The sequence below is a fragment of the Oncorhynchus keta genome, chromosome 15 (genome assembly GCF_023373465.1).
Source record: "Oncorhynchus keta strain PuntledgeMale-10-30-2019 chromosome 15, Oket_V2, whole genome shotgun sequence".
Classification (NCBI taxonomy): Eukaryota; Metazoa; Chordata; class Actinopteri; order Salmoniformes; family Salmonidae; genus Oncorhynchus; species Oncorhynchus keta.
In genome coordinates, this window is record NC_068435.1 from 36,364,301 (window position 1) to 36,388,742 (window position 24,442).

General features: G+C 43.6%; 1 non-coding gene and 2 pseudogenes across 1 annotated transcript; all 3 read left to right on the forward strand.

The window, feature by feature from the left end:
• The first annotated feature begins 1,208 nt into the window (after positions 1 to 1,208).
• Positions 1,209 to 1,327, forward strand: LOC118395257 (uncharacterized; annotated as a pseudogene).
• An 11,756-nt stretch (positions 1,328 to 13,083) lies between these two features.
• Positions 13,084 to 13,247, forward strand: LOC118395271 (uncharacterized; annotated as a pseudogene).
• A 290-nt stretch (positions 13,248 to 13,537) lies between these two features.
• On the forward strand, positions 13,538 to 13,650 carry LOC118395258 (U5 spliceosomal RNA). The gene has a single exon (XR_004827923.1). It is a non-coding gene; the product is annotated as a U5 spliceosomal RNA (small nuclear RNA).
• Positions 13,651 to 24,442: the final 10,792 nt, after the last annotated feature.

Consider the following 24,442-nt stretch of genomic DNA (forward strand, 5'->3'; position numbering starts at 1 on the left):
CTCGCTCTCTCTCTCTTCTTTATCTATCAATGCTCTCTCTCTCGCTCTCTCTCTCTTCTTTATCTATCAATGCTCTCTCTGTCTCTGTTAGCTTTATCTATCAATTCTCTCTCTCTCTGTTTTCTTTATCTATCAATGCTCTCTCTCTCTATCTCTCTCTCTTCTTTATCTATCAATGCTCTCTCTCTCTCTCTCTCTCTCCTTTATCTATCAATGCTCTCTCTCTCTCTACTTTATCTATCAATGCTCTCTCTCGCTCTCTCTCTCTACTTTATCTATCAATGCTCGCTCTCTCTCTCTCCTTTATCTATCAATGCTCTCTCTCTCTCTCTTCTTTATCTATCAATGCTCTCTCTCTCTCTTCTTTATCTATCAATGCTCTCTCTCTCTCTTCTTTATCTATCAATGCTCTCTCTCTCTCTCCTTTATCTATCAATGCTCTCTCTCTCTCTTTTATCTATCAATGCTCTCTCTCTCTCTTTTATCTATCAATGCTCTCTCTCTCTCTTTTATCTATCAATGCTCTCTCTCTCTCTTTTATCTATCAATGCTCTCTCTCTCTCTTTTATCTATCAATGCTCTCTCTCTCTCTTTTATCTATCAATGCTCTCTCTCTCTCTTTTATCTATCAATGCTCTCTCTCTCTCTTTTATCTATCAATGCTCTCTCTCTCTCTTTTATCTATCAATGCTCTCTCTCTCTCTTTTATCTATCAATGCTCTCTCTCTCTCTTTTATCTATCAATGCTCTCTCTCTCTCTTTTATCTATCAATGCTCTCTCTCTCTCTCTCTCTCTCTCTCTCTCTCTCTCTCTCTCTCTCTCTCTCCTTTATCTATCAATGCTCTCTCTCTCTCTACTTTATCTATCAATGCTCTCTCTCGCTCTCTCTCTCCTTTATCTATCAATGCTCTCTCTCTCTCTACTTTATCTATCAATGCTCTCTCTCTCTCTCTCTCTCTCCTTTATCTATCAATGCTCTCTCTCTCTCTCTTCTTTATCTATCAATGCTCTCTCTCTCTCTCTCTCTCCTTTATCTATCAATGCTCTCACTCACTCTCTCTTCTTTATCTATCAAATGTTCTCTCTCTCTCTCTCTTCTTTATCTATCAATGCTCTCTGCTTCTCTAAATGGTGAAAATGCAACAGCTGTTAATCAGACTCAATTTGACTTTATATAGTGCACCAAGAGATATATATAGTGTTCCTCGCTTACGACCACACTGGCCTGAGTACGCCTGATCTCGTCTGATCTCGGAAGCTAAGCAGGGTCGGGCCTGGTTAGTACTTGGATGCAAGACCGCCTGGGAATACCAGGTGCTGTAAGCTTTTTGTCACTGCCTTGTGGAATTTCAACTCTTTGTCCGTTTTTTTCCCACAAGGCTGAAATATGTGCCCTCGCTTTGAAAGAAGTAAGCAAGGTTAGTTTGTATTTCATCCAACAATCTGTGCTACAAATTATGGCTACAGTACATTCCACTTTTTGAGTGACACAAAGATGCTTATCTAAATGGTGAAAATGCAACAGCTGTTAATCAGACTCACTTTGACTTTACATAGTGCACCAAGAGATAGTTTCTCACTTACGACCATACCGGCCTGAGTGAGACAGGTGTTGGTAATTAAGTCGTGAGTGAGTGTTTGTTTGCTTGAGATTGTTTGGTGAGAGTGTTTTGGTTATTTTCATCATTTTTCGGAGTATAATTTAGATTTTTGCATTTGAACAAGTTTAAGTTTGGTTCGTTTTTTCCCCCTTTGCAGTTTTGCTGCTTGGGGGAGAGTTTTTTGGGTTTCATTTTTTTTTACATTGACAGACAAAATGGACAAAGAAAATGCTCAATGGAAGAAACATGGAGATGAAGGAGGACTGAAATATGGCAAAGAATTTACGGTGGCAGTGGAGTTGATGGGAGAAGATAAAGTCACGACGATGGAATTACTACGTGCGATTAAAGAGGTGTGTGGAGAGGTGGTGGGATGTAGAGTAAAATGAGAAAGAAAGTATGAGGTCACGATGAGAAATGGAAAAAGAAAAGAGAGCTTAATGGATGGCTTTATGATTAAAGAAACAAGAATTATGGCAAGAGACATGGTTTCCAATTAACTTATAGTCTCTTTCATGAATTTGCCTGTGCATATGGAAGACAATGCTATATTGGCCAAGCTAGGTAGCTGGGGTGTATCAGCAGTCTCTGAAATCAGGAGGAGAGTTTGGCCAGGGACGGAGATAGCAAATGGCATGAGATACTGCAAAGTGAAATTTACTGACACTGTGAAATCATTGCCGTACTCTACAAAGTTTGACACACTTGAAGGAGGAGAGTAGTTTAGAGTTATTCATGATAAGCAGGTCAGAGTTTGTAGGCTTTGTATTCAGCCTGGTCATATTTTGAAGGACTGCCCTGAATTCAAATGTTATAAGTGTGGGAAGCAAGGGCATTATGCAAGAGAATGTGTAGGTGGAAAGGAAAGGGCATTTTGCGAAGGATGTCGCATGAGAACTGACGAGTGCAACTGTGGAGAGGTTGTGAATGAGGAGGGGAGCCATGATCTTTTTGTGGAGACAGATATATCTCCGAGACCAGAAGAAGATGATGGAGGAGAGGACGTGGAGAGACGGATGGAGACGGGTGGAGAGACGGAGAATGCAAGAAGGGAGAAGATGGAACAGAAGATGAATGAAATAGGGAGCAGTATGGACTCAGAAATAAGAGGGCGTTTTCAGGAGGAGGGGGGGAGTGGGCTGGTGGAGTGACTGGGGACTCACAGATTTTGGGGGGGGACCTCGGGCTATGTGGGTGCCTCGGAAGAAGGTGAAGTGGAGGGGAGTGGGATGCTGACAATAATACAGGAGACACAAATGGATACAGGAAGCACAACAGGCACAGGAAAGAAGAGTTTAAGTTTCTTGGAAGAGATGGATTTAGAGTCAATTTCAGATTCAGATGAAATGGAAAAGATTGACAGAAAATGGGGAGGCTACAGGAAGAGGAAAAGGGCGGCGGAGGTGAAAAAGGACAGAAAAGGAAGAAAACATGACAACAGATAGAGGTAAATGACAAAATATTTATTAATATTACTATTTATTGGAATGGTTCATTTTATGTCAATCAATGCGAACGGTTTAAGAACAATGGAAACATTTCAAAGAATAGTAAAAATGAAGAATTCTGATATTTTATGCCTTCAAGAAACACATTGGGACAATGTATGTATTTTAGAAGTAAAAAAAATATGGAGAGATTTTATTTTTGTTAACAATGGCAGGGGGAATTCATGTGGTGTTGCTATTTTATTGAGGAAGGATGTGGTAGAGAATGTGAAACATATATATAATGATAATAATGAGAGGATTTAAAGTTTGGATTTTGAATATATGAGTATGGTTTTTAGAATTATAAATATTTATGCGCCTAATACTGAAATAGAGCGCAAAGATGTATTTTTAGAATTAGGGAAATGGTGTGAGGGGAATTGTATTGTAGTTGGGGATTTTAATGTTAAAATGGATAGACTGGATATGACAAGAGGAGCTATTTTTAGAAGTGATGTATCTAGGGGGGTTTTAAAGAAGATGTTAGAAAAATGAATAATTGATTTGTGGAGAGAGGAAAATCCAGACAAAAGAGAATGTTCTAGAAGGCAGGTGGTTTTAGGGGATTTGAAACAAACAGGGATAGATCTTAGTAAAAGAAGGTTTAAGGAATGTTATGAAAGATATTAAGTATGTTTTTACAACTTTTAGTGATCATGCTGGTTTATTATTTTCAGTGGGTTTAGATAAGGAAAGAACAGGGGGTGGAATATGGTGTATGAATGCAGGGTATTTAGGAGATGAGGAATATGGGAAACAACTTCAATCTTTGATAGCATGTGAAATGGAGGATAAACAGAAAGAGAATGATACGTGTTTATGGTGGGACAAGGTTAAGGAAAAAATACAAGTTTTTAGAATAAGATATGCAAGGAAAAAGAGGTAGGATGAAAAGAGAAGAAAATGAGTTGAGCGCTAAATTGGAAGAAGAAATGGGGAAATGTGACAGTGAGTCTAATTATAATATAGAACATTTTTTAGAGTTGAAAGAAAAATTGAGTAAATATGAAATAGATAAGTGTAAGGGGGCTATTATAAGAAGTAAAGCAATGTATTTCTTGGAGGGGGAGAAATGCACGTTGTTTCTTGGATTAGAGAAAAGTACTAAAAGAAGAACATATCTTAGACAGATTGAAAATGTAAAGGGTGAAGTAATAGATGATTATGTAGAGATTTTAGAGACAGTGCAGAATTTTTATAGGGACTTATTTAAGAAAGTGGAGGTGGATGAGGGGTGTGTACAGGAAATTTTAGATAGTGTGGAGTTGAAAATTAATGTAGAGGATAAGTTGATGTGTGATGGGACGATTACAGTAAATGAAATTATAGATGTGATTAAGGATTTACAGGTGAATAAGAGCCCTGGTGTAGATTGGATCATTGCAGAATTTTATAAAATGTCTGAAAGTTTTTATAGCACCAATTTTATTGGAGGTTTACCACTATATGTAGGGGAATGACTGCATTTCAGAATCAATGGAGACAGGGATGATAGCTATTTTTGTTTCAAATATTTTTATTAAACACACACAAGAATGGTGTATAGGTATACATGACAGGTATACAATTCTTATCTAAACATAAAAGAGCATACAGGAACAACAAGACCCAGAGTTCTGGGTGCAGAACAAATAATACAGAACACGACATACAAAACAAGGACACGTAGAAAGAAAGAGGGAAGATGTCCCCCCTATCCCCCATCCCCTATCCCCCCTATCCCCCTCCCAACTGCTCGGGTGGTAGGGCCAGCACACGCTGCCCAAAGGTAGATTAAAATTTTACCATTGAGAGTGCGTTAATAAGTACAAATTCACAGCGCCGACTCGTCCAAGTAGGAGAGGAAAGGCTGCCAGATTTTATCAAATGTTGATAATTTATTGTTCAGAATATATCTAATTCTTTCTAAGTGTACAGTGTTTGCCAATTCACTGAGCCATAATTTGGTAGAGGGCGCTTCCCTCCTTTTCCAAAACAACAAGATTAGTTTTTTTGCCGAGATGAGACCATACGAGATTAGTTGTTTTTGGGGGTTGGTTAATCCGTTTAGGGACTCAGATACTCCCAGGATTATCAGAAGCGGGTCTGAATCTATTGAAGTCTCCAAAACTTCAGAGAGGATCCTAAAAATTCCACACCAATAACCATGCAATCTAGAGCATAGGGCAAAGCAGTGGAGTAGTGTACCCTGCGTAGCCTGACATTTATCACATGTAGGGGATGTATCAGGAAATATCCTATGCAGTTTAGTTTTGGAATAGTGTAATCTGTGTAATACCTTGAATTGTATGAGACGATGTCTGGAATTAATGGAGCATGTGTGGATATACTCCAAGCTCTCTTCCCAGTCTGCCACTGAGATGTCAGTCCCTAGTTCTTCCTCCCATTTTGCCTTGATGGCATCAGTAGAAGGTGTGCTAACAGATTGAAAAGCATCATATAGACGCGATATCAGTTTATCTGAGGTGGGGCATATTTTTATGCATCCGTCAAACATGGAAGGTTTAGCATTCCCAAATGTTGGGAGGTGTTTTCTAACGTAGTCTCTAATTTGTAGGTATCTGAAAAAATTACTTCTGTGAAGATTATAAGTTTCCCTCAGCAGCTCAAAGGAAGCAAAGGTCCCTTCTATGTATAAATCCCCTATGGTGCTTATCCCCAACTCTCCCCATCGCTCAAAGGTGTTGTCAAGGTTAGAAGGGGCAAAGGAGGGATTCCTGGCGACAGGGAGCATGAATGACATTGGTCTGAGCTCAAAGTGGACTTTAATTTGCTTCCAGATTCGGACTGTGCCATGTATTATAGGATTGTTACAATAAAGTGACATCTCCAGATTGACAGGCGACAAAATCACAGCGCCAATAGAGAAGGGGTGACACTCCTCACGCTCCATACTAAGCCAGCTGGATGCCGGGAGTACGTCATCCAACAGAAACGTAACAATGCGGAGGTTAGCGGCCCAGTAATAAAATATAAAATTTGGGAGAGACAATCCTCCTTCCGTCTTGGATTTACAGAGGTGTTTTTTACCTATCCTGTGTGTTTTATAATCCCAGATGAAAGGATTGATAATTGAGTCCAGTTGTTTATGAAAGGATTTAGGTATGAATACTGGGATGTTCTGATATAGGTAGAGCAGTTGTGGGAGGAAGACCATTTTAATGGCATTAATTCTTCCGAGCAGAGAAATTGGGAGAGTTCTCCAAAATAGTATGTTTGCTTTGAGTTTTTGTATCAGAGAGGGAAATTCTCTTTAAATAGTAAGGAGTATTGTTTGGTAACTACAATTCCTAGGTAGGTAAATTTTTCTGAAGATAACTTAAATGGGAGATGTTCTAGCCAGGAGGTATTTTGCGACCGTATGGGCATTAATTCACTCTTGTTCCAATTTATTCTGTATCCCGAGAAGGTACCAAACAAATTGATCACATCAAGAATAGCTGGGATACTAGCCTGGGGTTCTGTTACATAGAGGAGGATGTCATCTGCGTATAGGGAGATCTTATTTAGAGTATCTTTAGTATTATAGCCGTGTATTGCTGCATAAGATCTAATCGTCTGAGCGAGCGGTTCGATAATTAGGGCGAAGAGCATAGGCGACAGCGCACAACCCTGCCTTGTCCCCCTGTTGAGGTTAAATCGGGCGACAATGATTGGTTAGTGAGTATTCTGGCACAGGGGTTCCTATATAAAAGCTGGATCCAATTTATGAACCTATCTCCAATATTAAATTTCTGTAGGACCTTGAATAGATAGGGCCACTCAACTTGGTCAAAGGCCTTTTCGGCGTCAAGAGATATGACGGCAAGGTCCACGTTGGGTAACCTCTGAGAATACATAATATTGAAGAGGCGCCTGAGATTGAAGAATGAGTTTCTGTTAGGGATAAAGCCGGTCTGATCCGAATGGACCAATTTGCCAATTAAAGTGCTAAGCCTGTTAGCCAGCGTTTTTGCTAAAATCTTTTGGTCTGTATTAAGGAGAGATATTGGTCTGTATGACCCTACCTCTTCTGGATCTTTACCCTTCTTATGTATAACTGTAATGAACGCTTCATCCAAAGTAGAAGGGAGAGCTCCATCCTCATTGGCCTGAATCAACATTTTGTGCAGATAGGGGGGAGAGCATGTTGCTGAATGTTTTATAGAATTCACCAGGGTATCCATCTGGGCCCGGGGTCTTGCCACTCTTTAGAGATGTAATTGTTTCTCGAATTTCATCAAGAGATATTTCCTTATTCAGGAAGTTAGAATCTTCCTGGTTCAGGGCAGGAAGATTACAGTCCTCCAAAAATGTTTGCATAATTAAGGGGTTAGGATCCGCTTTAGATGTATATAGAGTCTCATAAAACTGCCGGAATCTGTCATTGATGTCTTTGGGGGAAGAGAGTAATTCCCCAGATGCAGATTTAACCCTGCGAATCATTCGGTCACTCACATTTTTTCGAAGTTGTCTGGCGAGTAATTTGTGTGGTTTGTCACCAAACTCAAAATATTTTTGCTTGGCATAGAGAAAAGATTTAGCGATTTTAGCTGAGAGAATCTGATTATATTCCAATTTTAAAGAGGTAATTTTTTTATGTTTCTCCATAGATGGGTGGCTAGCATTCTCCCTATCCAGTAAGTGAATTTGTCCCTCTAGTTCTTCCAGTTTTCCTCTGTTTTGCCTACTCCTGGCAGCCTGAAAGGAGATGATACAGCCTCTCAGATAAGCCTTCAGTGTTTCCCACAATAATGCTGGGGAGGTCTCTGTGTTGTCGTTGGTATCAAAGAAAAATGTAATTTGGTCTTTAAGATATTCACAGAATGTTGGTTCTGTGAGGAGCTGAGGATTCAACCTCCAGACCCTCTCGTTTGGTACAATGTCACCCAATCTCAGGGAGAAGGTGAGTGGACTGTGGTCCGAGATTATAATATCATGATACCTCACATTACAGGTATAGGGGAGTAGTCTAGCGTCCAACAAAAAGTAGTCAATTCGGGTGTAAACCTTGTGAACATGAGAGTAAAAGGAGTATTCCCTTACCCGTAGGGTTAGCGATCCTCCATATATCAAATAAGTTTGAATTTTTTATGTAGGTATTCAAGAATTCGCTTGAATAGGAGGTAGGGGTTCGCCGGGTAGAGGATCTATCCAAATATTGGTCTAGCACACAGTTAAGGTCCCCTCCAATGACCAGGTTAGTATGGGAGATATCTGGAATCAGGGCAAGGACTCTTTTGAAAAAAGAGGGGTTGTCAATGTTTGGCCCATAGATATTTAGTAGAGTTACTGAGGTAGAGTGGATTTCTCCTATTGCGATCACATACCGACCCTCTTTATCCGCAATAGTGGTTTTATGTAGAAAGGGAATTCCTTTCCGTACCAGAATCGCTGTGCCTCTCGTTTTGGCAGAGAGGTTAGAGTGATACACTTGCCCCACCCACCTACACCTAAGTCTGCTATGAGAGTTATTCTTCAGATGGGTTTCTTGCAAAAATATAATATCAGACGAGAGTGCTTTCAAGTGGGCTAGGACCTTGCCCCTCTTAATTGGTTCGTTTAAACCCTTGACATTCCAGGAAGTGAATGTAAGCCCCACCCTCCTCTCGTTTGTAGTTCCTATGGTGGCCTGCATATCATGTAACTTGATAAAAAGGTAAGAAAGCGCACCAAACCATCACGATCAGCATATGTAGCACCCACCCCTCCCCCCTGCAAGCACCTTTACTTCCCCCCCTGTTCCCCTAATTTCCACAACACTTACCCCCCCCCCATCAACCCACCTTTAACAGGAATGTACAAACAGGAGAGAAAAAAAAGGAAAAATAAAAATAATAAACACATTGTCTGGCCGATGCCAAAAAAGCACGGCGCGACCTCGAACCAGAGGTAAAACAAAAATAAAATACCAACTATACGTTCACCTCTCACTATCCTAGAACTTCTACTAACATATGAACTGAGGAGGCTCCCTTGAGTTAAGTGTTCAGTTAGCATCTAATAAACCTAAACCGAATAAGTTGCAACTTAAACATATTGCGCATTTAAGCGTCATCCTGGGTCAATCCCAGAAATAAGCAAGATATAGCCTCAAGATAATATTGCTAAGCACTGCCGGTCAAAAAATAAACCATCCGCAACCGACCTAGTCAGCCGTACCTTTACATACTGTGGGTCAGGAGATCGGAACAAGGATTTGTTAAATTAAACGTTCCCCCCATAAAAAAAATATGTTTAATAAAAAATAAGTAAAAATATATATCTTATATATATATATATATATATATACACACATACACATGCATACACACACACACACCCATATATATATACACACACACATATACACACATATACACACACACACCCATATATATATATATATATACATACATACATACACACACACCCATATATATATATATATAGATACATACATACATACACACACACCCATATATATATATATATACACACACACACACACACACACACACACACACACACACACACACACACACACACACACACACACACACACACACACACACACACACACACACACACACACACACACACACACACACACATATACACACACACACACACACACACATATACATACACACATACACACACCCATATATATATATACATACACACACACACATCCATACATATACATGTATGTATACATACCCACACAAAAAAATCATATATAAAAATATATATTTAAAGAATATGTATATACATCCATATGCACACATACACATATAAACATTCATACCCCAGAATAACAATCTACACTGATTTAAAATATACACATACATAATACTAAAATGCTAAGAGAAAATAGTAATAAAGTACAAATAGTAATTATATTTACGCACACCTACACATACATAAGCACTACAGAGGGCTGGTGGGACTCTAGTCGGGAGAGAGGCCCACGGCCAGACAAAGGCAGAACTGCACAAAACATCAACTTGCTAACCAGGCGTCTGCCCCCTCCCAACCATCACCCCCAGTCCCCTGCAAGCAATAAATAAATGGTATGGTAGTAAGAGTGATGTAAGGATTGTAAAATAAATAACGAAACAAAACAAAAGTGGGGGAATATAAGTATATCCATCCGAAGGTGTCAGTGATCAAACCTGGAAGTAAAAATATGCATCGCTGAGCACAGCCGGGATGAAAGTGAATTTAACGTTAAATGAGAGCTCTGACCGCCATCCATTGGTCTGCTCAGCGTCTTACATGCTCGGTAGCCCTTGTTGAGCCCGTTTAATACGTTTTCACCCAATATGGTATAGTATGGATTCGAGTCCATGAGCAGACCCTAACACGCACTAACTAACAAGGCACTCTAACCTGTACGGGGGATTGGTGTATATCCCTGGATAAACTTCTCTGCGTCCAAAACCGAGGAGAGACAAATCTTCTCACCGGAAGGCGGGGTAATTCTTAGTCTTGCAGGGAAGAGTAAGGCTGGGCGAAGATGGAGTTTGTAGAGTTTAGTCATGACATCTCTGTAGTCGGCGCGATGCTTTGCCACATCGGGCGCATAATCCTCATAGACACGGAATGGATGCCCTTTATGTGACAGGTTGCCGCCCCTCATTCGAGCTTCACGCAGGATAAGATCCTTGGTCTTGAAACTGTGACAGATTATTACTGGACGTTGGCCCGGTCCAGGCACTGGGACAAGGGAGCGATGTGCGCGATCCAGCTGGGGATCCGAATCCAAAACATCCGATCCCATTGCATCCTTCAGTAGCTTGGCGAAGAAGTCGGTAGGGCGAGAGCCCGCCTCTATCCCCTCTGCCAGACCAACAACGCGAAGGTTATTACGTCTGGATCGGCCCTCCAGGTCCACCACTTTCACAGAAAGCCTCTGCACAGTATCCTGCAATGACGAGCATAGCTTCTCTAACTCGTCGATCCTACCAGCGTTGAATTCAGAAGCTTTCTCAAGGTCCACAATACTCTGGCCATGCGAAGCGACCGTTCGAATGACGCTCTCGATTTTGGTGTCCAGCTCAGCAATAGTGGCCTTAAGATCCTCAGCTATAGCAACACGTAGCTCCCCCAAAGCCCGGGTAAGTTCTGTAAGTGTCACGTTGTTGCATGTGCCTCCCGCCATGTCTGTCTCGTTGTTTAGTGGGGAGTAGGCCTCCGCTGTGGATTTATTGTCCTTTGGTCGCTTATTACTCGGCATTTTCATATAAAAAGTTACAATCTTGTATTAGAAAGAAACGTTTGTTGTAAAAAGTGCAATAAAGTAGGTTAAATTAGATTATTTTGCAAAAAAGTTGCAGGAGCCTCTCACGCACAGCCGTTCACTCCAACATGCTAGCTCCGCCCCCGATGATAACTATTTTATATAAAAACAAAGGGAGTAGGGTAAAATTGGACAATTATAGGCCTATTAGTTTATTGAATGTGGATTACAAGAGTTTAGCCAAAATTTTAGGGAATAGAATGAGGAGAGTTTTACATGACATTATTGCACCAACACAGAATTACAGTGTTCCAGGGAGGGACATAGTTGACACAATTAATACAATTAGAGACGTGATACACAAAATTAATGGGGATAAGATAGGGGGGTATTGTTTTAAGCATAGATTTAAATAAGGCTTTTGATAGGGTAGAACATGATTTTTTGTTTAGGGTTTTGGAAAGATTTGGTTTTGGTAATAAAATAATAGGGTGGATTAGATTATTATATAGAAATGCAAAAAGTAGGGTGAAATGCGATGGGATTTTAACTGATTCTTTTACTTTTTCTTGTAATTTCGTACTTTCTTTCTCCTTTCAGTCTACATCCCACCACCTCCCCACACACCACTTTAATCGAACGTAGTAACTCCATCGTTGTAACTTTATCTTCTCCCATCAACTCCACTGCCACCGTAAATTCTTTGCCATATTTTTTCCGTTGAGCATTCCGTTAGTCATTGCCATGTTGTCCGTCATAGTAAACAAAATTGAGAACAAAAACTCTCCCCCAAGAAGCAAAACTGCAAAGGGGAAAAAAACGAACCAAACTTGTTCAAATGCAAAAATCTCAATTATACTTCAAAATATGTTGAAAATAGCTCTCAAGCAAACACTCAAGAAAAAAAACCACTCACTCATGACTTAATCACCAACACCTGTCTCACTTTACAAACAGGAAGTGCTCACTTAGGCTGGTATTGTCATAAGTGAGAAACTGTCTCTTGGTGCACTATATAAAATCAAAGTGAGTCTGATTAACAGATGTTGCATTTTCACCATTTAGATAAGCAAATTGCATATACTGTAGCCATCACTTTGTAGCACAGATCGTTTGGATGAGGGCACATATTTCAGCATTGTGGGAAAAAACGGACAAAGATTTTAAATTCCACAAGGCCGTTATGGTCATAAGCAAGAAACTATCTCTTGGTGCACCATATAAAGTCAAAATGAGTCTGATTAAAGAAGGGCTGTGGGATGCCTGGCAAGGTTTGGCCAGGCAAGGTTTGGCCAGGCAAAGTCGGGGGCAAACTGTGGGGTGGAGGGAATAGTGAGGAGAGTGGAGGGAGATTTGAGAGGGAGGAGAGGAAGTGGGGCCACCATGCCTGCCCTAGAGTGGTGGAAAGGGGGGCTAGGGCTGGTCAGTTAGTTATTTCCTACAAGGTAGGTTTGGTAGGCTGTTGTGGGATTTGAAGTCTTATGTTTATTGATGTATTGTGGTTTTTGCTCACTGCGGTCCCCTGCAAAAGAAAAGGGGTCAGGCGCAGGTTGAACACCAATACCCTGTGTTTATGTTTCCATGTATCATAAATCGAGATGGGGGAAATGTCAGTCGGTTAGAAAATGTAATTGACGTGATGATTTTTCAACTGTGAAATAGATTGTGGTCTATGTTATGATGGGGTGGTACAACGTTTTGAAAACCAGTGTTTTGTTGTAAAAACGTTCTGTATGGGATGGTTATAAATATGTGAATTGTTCACAGTTTGGATGTATGAAAGGAAGAATACATTTTTTGAATCATCATCTGTTCTTATCAGTTTAATATCTGATGCGTCCCCCACCGGGGGACTACATATTAAATGGATTTTTCGAACAGGGAGTCGGAAATGGAGCTCGCTCCACGCATCGACCCGGTATTGCAGTACCTCTGGGAACGGTGCAACACTTTTCTCCCGTTGTCAAGGAAAAATACAAATTCACCAAGCTATGTAAACAGCTAGCTAGCAGAAGAAGAGATGGACAGAAACATCCAAACTGAAAGAAGTGCGAAGCGCCCTTCAATGGGGTCCCCCGTTTCCCTCCATTTGACTTAAAATGGGCCAGGATAGTGTGTGTGTGTCTCTTTCTGACTTTTTACCCACAGCCCTCGAAAACTTGGAAGAGTGGGTTCTGGGACCACCCGTGGATCCCGGCCTAGAGTGCACAGTGTGACTCGGGCCCCGCCTCTGACTTCCATACGACTCTGGTTTCTCTTCATTACGCACAAGCCTTTCACCTTTCACTAAAGACTTCCGTGGAGAGGAATACTTACGAGTTCAACTTATTTTTGGAGGTGCTTTTGCAGAGCCCGGTAACTTGTTTCAAGAGAAATTGACAGAGATGACGCCGCCGCGACCGAGACTTTTTGCTAAGGCGTTTTGACTTCAAGCTGGCTGGCTGGCTGACCGGCGTGCGGGCGTATTTTTCCACTAGAAGTAAGTCGTCACTCGGGCAATTGAGTTCAAGCCCGATGACGACTGGCTGGGGTACAAATAGTGGCACTGAACACCTGCCTGTCGCCGGGGAAACTTTGGGTGGGGGGGAGGGAGGAGCCGGCTTTTGCCAACCCGCTGAGGTCTGTCGAGACCACCGGGTGCCTGGCGGTTGCAGGGTTCCATTTGTGGGTTATCGGCCTTTTGGCTCAGATCAAGCTTGGTACCGAGGTGCCCCAGAGCTCGCTGAGTCAGAAGGTCGAAGTAGGAGTGTTTTTGTTTTTTCTCCCTTATTGTTTTGGAGTTTTTTTGGCTGGAGGAGAGCGTCATTCTCCTTGCAGAGATGGCGCAGAGGTCGTCAAATGGGTAGGTCCCGGGGATCGGACTGGCAAATACCCTGTGTTTTGCTTGGAGGGAAAAGGATGTGGAGCCATTTGGAAGGGAGACGTTTGGGAGAACAATCCTTATTGGAATATTGAAGCTGGCGGTGAAGGACGTGTTTTGCCTTCAAAGCAACTCACTGGATGGAACATTTGATGTGGTCTTCTACAGGGAGAGCAAGCACGATGAGATGCTTAAAAAAGTGAGAGAGGTGGGAGATACAAAGCCGATGTGCCTGTATGAAGTGAAGAGCTTGGCTAGGAACAATTTTCGGGTTCTAACTGTCAATATGTACAACCCCTACGTCAAGGTTGAGGAGGTGAGGGCCTTGGAGGGGTTGTAGGTGAGGGATCTACAAAGCACCTGTGGCGGGATTGCCCGGCTCGTCAGAGGTCATACGCGTCTGCAGTTGGAGGGGGAGCAGGCGCAGGGGATGGGGGAAGAAGACCATCTCAGGCCCAGAGCGTGGGCCCAGAAGGTAAAGTCGATCGGAAAGAAGAGGAAGGAGTAACAGCGGGAAGAGGAGGGGCAGAAGAAGGAAAGGAGAAGGGAAGCAAGGGAGTGGAAGAGTGAGAGAGAACAATAGTGGAGGGATTGGTGGTGGAGGGGGAGGAGGAGGAGAGGGAGTGCGGGTATTGGGGGATAGCCTGTCGAGCTTCCTAGTGGAAGAAATGAGGGAAATGGTGGAGGAGCTAGCGGGGAAGGGGGGTGGTGTCTCCTCCTACACCAAAAAAGGGAAGAGGAGGGGGGGCTCGGCAGGCAGTGAGGGGGAGGGGGGTGTGGATGGGGAGGGGGTAGCCAAGAGAGGGATGGGGGAGGGAAATATTTATTTGACCTCGCTCTTCTCCTCAGCACCTTGTCTTTTGGTGGATGGTGAGGCCCAGGGTATGGATCAGGGCTGTTTGTCCGGGGGGGGATCCCAACTCCTGTTTGGGGAGATTGGGTCCCCTACTCTCAGCCAAGCAGCCTACAGGGAGGGAGTGGAGAGTGTTGGTGGGGAACCCGGGATGCAGGGCACTCCAAGATCTAACACCATGCCTGCATCCTGGGTTGGAGAGATGGGGGAGGACGGGGGGACGTCAGGAGAGGAGAAGACGTCCCTGCCGGATGTGATGAAGCAGGGGAGCATCGGGTGAGCCTCCTGTTTTGTTTTCTGTTTGGGTTTAGTATTTGGGTGAAGGTGGTTTATTTATATTATTTGTATCATGGGGTCTAATGTTAAGTTTGTTAGTTTAAATGTAAGGGGTTTAAGGGATTTTGTAAAGAGGGCTGTTTCTAGTTATTTGGAGGGTGTGGGCTTTGATTTTTTTTTTCTACAGGAGGTTCATCTGAGGGATGGAGGGGATGTTAATAGGTTTAGGATTGGGGTATAGGAGGGGTGCACTCAACAGGGGTAGGGGTTTTGTGTGGGCACAGGGGGGTAAAGGTTGAGGGTTCTTTTGTTGTTATGCAGGGGAGGGTTTTAGGGGTGTATGTCAATAGGCAAGGGTTTTTGTGTGGGCACAGGGAGGTAAAGGTGGAGGGTTCTTTTGTTGTTATGCAGGGGAGGGTTTTAGGGGTGGATGTCAATAGGCAAGGGTTTTTGTGTGAGCACAGGGAGGTAAGGGTGGAGGGTTCTTTTGTTGTTATGCAGGGGAGGGTTTTAGGGGTGGGATGTCACGATAAGGGATTGTATGTTTAGATTGGTGGTGGTGTATGGGCCACAGGTGGCGGCAGACAGGAGGGAGATGGTGGACTGTCTGGCGCCCGTGTGTCACAAATAGGCAATTAGTGATAGGGGGTGATTTTAATATAGATTTAGGGGTAGGGGGGTTAGCAGTGCAGGCACTATCACCGGGCTAATGGCTTGCCATGCACACTGCTTTGACAATGGCCGGTTCTACATGGCGCAACTCCAGGGGAGTTGAGGGGAGGCTCGATTACATTTTTCTATGCACGTCTTTGGGTCAGTTGTCTGGGCGACTAGATCGGGATGTGCTGGAGGAGCAAGCTTTCATTGACACCTTTTTTGGTTTCTTTCGGGGGCTTGAAGGCCTCCAGTCCATGTGCGAGGGGGTGTTAGAGTGGTGGGATTTAGTTAAGGTGAGAATTAGGGCGTATATAATAGGATATTGTAAGAGGAAAAAAAGGAGGGAGGTGGATCGTATCCAAAGGTTAATTGAACTCGAGTACGAGGCAGGCAACCTCGGCGGGTCGATTGACTGGGAGAGATCCGCAGCCCTAAAGGCACAGCTCAGGGAGCTGCAGGAGCGGAAGGCTCAAGCTTTCCTGGAGCGTGCGCATAATTGCTTTTTAGAACATAATGAGACTTGTTCCGCTATGTTCTTTAAGTCGGTTAGGGTCAGGCAGAGTAGGAAGGTAATGCATGGCGTTAGGGAAGAAGATGGTAGTATAGTTAGAAAACCGGAGGAAATGGTCAGGGTGACAACTGACCATTTTCAAGGTGTTTTTAAGGAAAAGGAAATAGATGTAGAGCAGGGAAATGTGTTTTTAGAACACTTGTCCCGGCGGTTGCCGGAGGACATTAGAGACGTGATGGAGGCCCAGATCTCACTAGAAGAGGTTGAGAGCGCTCTTAGGAGGATGGGAAAAGGGAAGGTGCCTGGGATGGATGGGCTGCCGGTTGAGTTTTACCTCAAGTTTTGGGGTATACTTGGACCAGTGGTCCTCGAAGTCTTGAAGGCCATCCTTGAGACGGGGGTCCCGGGGGGATCAATGGCTGTTGGTGTACTGTCACTTCTTTATAAGAAGGGGGAAGCAACTGACCTTGGCAACTGGCGGCGGTTGACCATGCTGTGCGTAGATTACAAGATACTTGCAAAGGTTTAAGCAGACATGTGGGCACAGCCCCTTCCCTACATCGTCCACGTCGTACGTCGTCCACGAGGATCAGACGTGTGGGGTAGAGGGCCGCTCTATTAGATGGAATCTACAGTTGATCAGGGATCCCATCGCTTGGGTTGAAGATAGAGGGCTGCCTTTAATGGTAGCAGCGCTAGATCAGGCGAAAGCCTTTGATTCGCGTGAATAGATATTTTCTATTCAGGGTGTTAGGTAGATTAGGATTTGGGGAGAAGTTCATAGGATGGATCCGTACATTGTATGTCGGAGCGGGTTGCCAAGCGAGTGTAAATAGTCACATGGGTGACGTTTTTGACCTCTCGTCAGGGGTCAGACAGGGGTGCCCGCTCTCGGCTCTCCTCTTCGTTCTGTACATGGACCCTCTGGAGGCTGCCATAAGGGCAGACACAGGGGTGGAGGGCTTGTTGATCCCTGGAAGCGGTGGTTTGCGCGTCAAGTTGACGCAGTACGCCGATGACACTTCCTTGCTGCTTTGCAAGGACTCGTGCCTGACAAGGTCCCTTGCCATTATTGGGGACTTCACCCGAGCGTCGGGAGCGGTTCTGAACCATGCAAAGTCTTCCGTTAAATTTTTCGGAAGACGGCGCGGCAGGACGGATGTGCCCAGGGGGTTATCTCTCTGTGAGGGGGCCCTGAGGATTATCAGGGTCCATTTTGAGACCTCTGGCTCAGTGACGCTGAACTGGAACATGGGTATCGCAATGGTACAGAGGAAGCTGGCAATGTGGAAGGCTAGGTCTTTGTCTTTTATGGACAAGGTCCTGGTCCTAAAGGTGGATGTATTGCCATCTCTTTTGTATCTGGCGTACATCTACCCATTACCGGCTTGTCCGGGGATGCCTCTAGTGAGGCTTGTGTTTCAGTTCATGTGGTGTGACAGGTACGAGTGGGTCGCCAGGGCACGCATGCTCTGTCCCATCGGGGAGGGAGGTATGTGGGAGATGACAGAATTCGGGGCTTTCCTATGCCGGTTTGGGAAAGTGAGTCCTGGGGTATGGTACCTACGGGATCTGGTCAGGGAGGAGATAGTTCCGTGTCGCACTGAACAGGGATCCAGAAGGAGTCAATAATTTTGTTCACCCACCAGCCTATTTCTCCATTGGAGAGGACCGGGGTTACCTGTTTTATTCAGACACTGCCGTAGCTTCGGTCATTTGGCCACGGGGTGCAACCTGCTGAAGTGCAGAAACTGTGGGAAACCAGGTCAAGGCGCAAGTCTGCAATGGCTGTGGGAAGCAGGGCCAATTGTTTAAAGACTGCCCAAATAGACAATGGACCTATGTGGAGGCAGCTGGTGATGGCCTCGAGGAAGGTGCTGCAGGCTCTCCTCTCCGGCCAATAGAGGAAGTTCTTAAGGAAATTTGAGTGGCAGCAGCGGCGGTGGCGAAAGCCCCAGGGGAAGCTGCAGTAAAGGAGGTCTGTCCCGAATGGGACTTTGGAGGAGATGGAGCTGCTGACTGGAGCCTGGGAGGATAGTCTGCTGAGTGAAATGTCAGACGGCTCGGCTACCCGACGCATTTCGTGAAAGCTGAGGTCGTCTTCGGCTAGCGGGTCGACTGGGTAGGTATCTTAGGACAATAGAGAGTCCGGGATGGTGTACAAGGGGAAAAGGAAGAAGAGGAGGGTCACTGACCGGGTGGAGGTGGAAAGCACAAGAGGCCATCGGCGGCCATCTCCAACCGGTTTACAGTGCTGAACCCTGATACCAGAGATGATTAAAAACAGATAGAGGGAACCAGTGTGTCCTCTCTTTTGCAGGAGCGGGAACCAGTGTGTCCAGTGCACGGGCTTGCTACAGGCGAGCCCACAACGGTTTGGCACAACGTGGCCCATCCGGCTCTGCTGAACCGTCAACGGGACTTGTCCTGGATTGTCACCCACGAGATCCTCCAGGTCAGAGCCGTTATGCAGTCCCGGGGCATGGTGAGGACACCCGACCAGGCTGCGGCCAGGAGGAGTCGGTGAGGCACTTGCTCTGGGAGTGCAGAGCTGCCAGGGGCCTGTAGAAGGAAGCATTGTGGTCATCCCACAACCTGCTGGTAGCAAAACGAGACGTGTCCACCCCCCAGGCAGTGGCCATGGTAGACCTGGGGTGGCACAGAAAGGGGCCTCAACCCAAGGCGAAGGGTTCCCCACAACACCCAAGGTCCCGGCCTGACAGCACTGCGGCGCCTAGGGCGATGCGCCTAGGGGAGGGATCTCCTCTGGGCCCCGAAGGACAGGACGGTTATTGGATTCGGAATAGAACTTTTTTAAACAAAGTTTGTTTTTAAACATGTTTTACTTTTGTTAAATCATTTGTACACAATTGAAATGGCTTTTATAGATTGGATGTTTTACAATATTTTTTTTTTAAATTTGTGGTTGTTTCTATTGTTTTTACATAGACTAACAATTTAAATGTAATATTCAAATGCTGTTTTTATGTGTATAAATGTTGTACAAATATAAATGAGCTGTTTTAAAGGGAAATGTCACAACACTTAAATAATAGTAATATTAATAATCTGTTCTGTGTGTATTTTCTATGACAGTTGCTGCATTTGATCGGAGAGGCGATCATAGGCCGGATTTATTTTGTTAAGTGTATTATTGTTGTTCTGTTTCACAATTACTTTATTTTGTCCTGGGTAAGGAGGTAGTCTCGGTTGTAGACTACAGGCCCGCTGCTCCTTTTCCTTTCTTTCCTTCTTAATTTATATTTTGTTTTTATTTTTTGCTTGTTCTGTTTTGCATTTCCCCTCTCCTGTATATAATTTTGTCTTCCCTTAGCTCCTCCCAGTGTCTTCAGTTTTGTGTTGTCTGCTAGCTGGGGTGGCCTGCTAGCCTGGTCTGCGATCTCATCTGATCTTGGAAGCTAAGCAGTGTCAGTGATTGAAGACGTTTTTGCAGGCAAGTTGGTTTTGTAGGAGAGGGAATTGTTTGCTGCTATTTGGTATATATATATATATATATATATTGGCTGGCAATTTGTTAGAATTGTTTTTTATTATTAGTTGAGTTGATTTTCACCAGTTTATGTTGTTGGGGGAAAGGTCTCTGTATAACCGGATGGATTACAATGGCTTCTATGACCATCGCGAGGAAACTGAAAGAGTGCAGGTAATGAAGTAAATAATCATGGTGCACCACCATCGAGGGAGAAATCCTATGATAGGGAGGTGGATATATTGTATTGTATTGTATTGTATTGTATTGTGGAGGTGGATATCACTGGGAATCGTAAACTAACGATGGAATTTCTGCGAGGGATAGAGAAGGCATGCTGAGCAGTGACAGGGTGCAGATGCGAGGGCGATCAGGAGTATGAGCTAACGATGTCGCATGTCCATGGGAAGGAGTGACTGATGGATGGACTGAAGATCAAATCGTGTATGGTAATGGCGAGGGACATTTCATCGGATGAACTGGTGGCGTCCTTCATGAATTTATCCGTATATATTAGCGATGATGCTATCGTTGCCAAATTGGAAGGATTTAGAAGACATTTTGGCTGGTAACGGAGATAGCGGATGTCACAAGATTCTGCAAGGTCCGGTTCACAGATGTGATGCACTCACTACTGGATTCTGCAAAGTTCGAGATGTTGGAGGGGGCTGAATAATTCCGTGTGATACACGACAGGCAAGTTAAAGTGTGCCGAAGTTGCATTCAGCCTGGCCACGTAGTCCAGAATTGCCAGGATTTTTTTATGACGGCGATGCAGAATACAAGGGCATTATGCGTGAGTGCGTTGCAAAAGTGGGAAGACCTTGCAATGGGTGTGGTGAGAGGGGCATCCACTGCACGTGTACTAGGCCGACAGACGGTGATGACATGGAACAACAGGAGGTGGTGGTAGAAGAGAGTGTGATGGAGGAGAGGACGGGAGGGAGAAAAAGGAGGCCAGGATGGTGAAGGAGAAGAGGTTGATGAATCTACTGTGGCAGATGGAATCGGGTCTAGCATGGTATTGAGCCGGAGGGTGGAGGAGGAGTGTCGGCCACGGTTCTGTCTGAAGGTGCAGGGGGTGCTGATCATGAACGTTTTATATCTGACGCTAGTCCTAAAAATATAGAGGTGAAGGGTGAATCCTCGAAGAGTAAGGACACGTGCGTAACGTGTCCTCAGATGAAGTCCAAAGAGTGAGGAAAGAAGCGAAGGAAAGTCAAGATCAAGAAGAAAAAGACTGGGTCTTGATGATGGAAACAATAAACATCATACTCCTACTCATGGTGAGCGTTATATCTGTCAAAATTAATGAGACTAAGACATATGGAAAAGTTAGACCAGACAGTAAGCCTACTTCAGGTTATTTCATGCCTTCAAGAGACACTGGCCTGACAGTATGGTGGATGGAATAAGAAAGCGATGGATGGATTTGCTTTATTTTAATAATGGTAGGGAGAGGACTTGTGGGGTTGCTATTTTAATTAAACCTCTTTACAGCTCCCCCCTACTTTGTGCAATTTCCACCTGAAGACATACCCAAATCTAACAGCCTGTAGCTCAGGCACAGAACCAAGGATATGCATATTTTTGGTACCATTTGAAAGAAAACACTTTGAAGTTTGTGTACATGTGAATTGAATTTAGGAGAATATAACACAATAGATCTGGTTTAGATAAAACAATGAAAAAAAACTCATTTTTTTGTATCATCTTTAAAATGAACAAGATAAAACAAACATTCAGATAGGATGATGCGGACAATTTCAGTGAAAAATACAAGAGGGCAACAGTACTTGTGCAAAGTTTCAGAATGATACCTTCCAAAATTAGTGCGCTACATGACATTGTGTGGGTAACTGTATATTGGTTGGGGGATTTTAAATGTTCGTTTTACTAAACTGGACATGTCAAAGAGTACATTGTTGTGCTCTGATCTGTCTAGGCTAGACTGGCTGTGGCTAATGAAGGATCGTTGAGTGATGTATGTCAGGGTATGCATCCAGGTGAGAGAGCTTTCTTGAGGAGGCAGGTTGTTTTAAAAAGGTCTAAAAGCCGCATTGATTATTGTTCAGTGGCTGTAAATGTGGTGCAATATGTTCACAAGATTAGGTATCATTTAAATGTTTTATGTGATTATGCCGCTCTTGGGCTTCTGCTGGGTCCTAGTGTGCCTACTAGAGGGGGTGGTGTATGGTGTTTGAATGCTGAGCTACTAAAAGAAGAAAAATCTATTGATATGATTGCCGATTGTATTAAACAGAGAAATGTTGAGTGGTTTTAAATGTGTAAATATTGGATTGTGGTGGGATGGTCTAAAAGAGAAGATTAGAGGGTTGACGACGCAAGACGGAGGAATTTTATTTTAAAGAGGGAGCGGATAGCTTTGAATAAACAAATTGACATTGAGCTGGAAAAAGTTGATAGGGTGGAGGGTTATGATGTGGCAGGCTTTGTGAAAGCTCAGGCTGCTTTACATAACATTGAAAAGAGTGCATGTATGGGGGCAATGGGGGGGGGATCAAAGCTGCAGTGAGTTTTTATTGATGCTAAATTACCTGATGCTGAACGAAAAATGTATGGCAAAGATATGACGGTTAAGGAGATACTGGAGGACATCTTGGCCAGGAATAGGAAAAAACGTCAGGGATCAGATGGGCTGAAAAGTGAGTTTAATCATCAATTTGTGGATATTTTGGCACCTATATTGTTGGACGTGTACATGGAACAGGCACAGATAGTTCTAGAATCATTGTCCATAGTTTTGTTAAATATTATAAAACCAATGGAGCAGGGAGAAGCTGGAAAATTTGAGGCCTTTAAGTTCACGGAATACTGATAAGATTTTGGCAAAAGTTTTCGCTAACCGTGCTAATAAAGTGATGGGGAGTATTGTATCTGAGTCAGATGTACAGTGTTCCCGGGAGGGATATTATGGATATTACTTGTACAATAATGGATGTTGTTTGACATATGACTGTTGAAGGAGGAATAGTGCTTAGCCTAGATTTGAACAAGTAAACTAACTGGTGAAGTGTGAAAGTAGGCATGTGAGGGATGTAATGGAGATGCATGGATGAATGTAAAATGTGTGTAAGTGTTAAAGGTGCACCTAATCAAAAACAAATCAACCAGATCACAAAACAAAATGGTGCTTGTGGAGCGAGAGAGAGGCAAGACTGGGCACCAGGACCTTTTATCACCTAGGTGATCCCAAACCCAGGTGCAACTTGTCACCTTAACGACCCAATCAACTCCACCTGTCCCCAATCTGCAAATATAAACACAGAGAAGGAGGCAGGGAAACCGAGGGGGGTATTTCACCCACTCCTAAGAAAAGCAGGAACTAACAAAGACCTGAAAACAAAACCCACAACCACACAAATGCGTAGGCCTCAACTTCTGACCGAATAGGAGAAAATACCTGAAGGAATAATAAAAGCAGATATTTCACGATCTCTTGATGACAAAGGCACTTCCCAGTAACCCTTCAGCATATCAAACTTGCTGAAAAACCGGGCAGCACCAACCTGGTAAACACAATCATCCATCCGTGGGAGTGGGTAACAGTCCGGATGTCAGTGCAAAATCCAAGAAAGCATGCCATAAGATTGTTTGAGGACAGTGCCCCACATCAACATTTTCCACAATCATAGGTTTCATTAAATATTCACTTTTTGAAAATCTTCCTCTGATTTGTCATCCAAAGGGTCCCAGCTATAACATGTAGTGTCATTTTGTTAGATAATCCTTCTTCATATCCCAAAAAGTCGATTTAGTTTGCACCATCGATTTGAGTAATCCACTCATTCAACATGCAGAGAAAGCAATCCGAAAATCTACGCCTAAACTTTGATTCAACAAGTCAAAGTAAGTTTCTAGTTAGTGCTCAGGTACCCTAAAATGTAATTAAACTATAATATTTCATACGGAAAGAAGTATGTTCAATAGGAAAGCAATATTAGCAGGTGCGCGTCCTCCTCATTGCACGCGCAAACACAGATTTCCAAACTGGTGTTGTTGTACTAAAACTCATATTTATCATTCGTTATTGAAGTTACAAGCCTGAAGCCAAGAACAAAGACTGTTGACACATTGTGGAAGCCATGTGTTACTCCTACCCCCTACTTTTTCGAACATTCTGTTCAAAATCGCGCAACATTTCAGCGCCCTGCTACTCAGGCCAGGAATATAGTATATGCATATGATTAGTATGTGTGGATAGAAAACACTCAGACGTTTATAAAACTGGTTAAATCACGGCTGTGACTATAACAGAACGTGCGTTTCATCGAAAAGTGCAAGAAAATCTGATCACTGAGAATGGAAATAAATATCCATGCGCCACTTCCAGGAATTGTTCAAAGTGAACCGAATTACATGAGGCCGAGGTTTCAGTGCCTACAGCTTCCACACGATGTCTAGAGTCTTGTCATTTGATTCAGCTTTGATTCTTGGTCAAACCGAATCAAGGGAACCGATTCCCTCCGGTCTCCGACC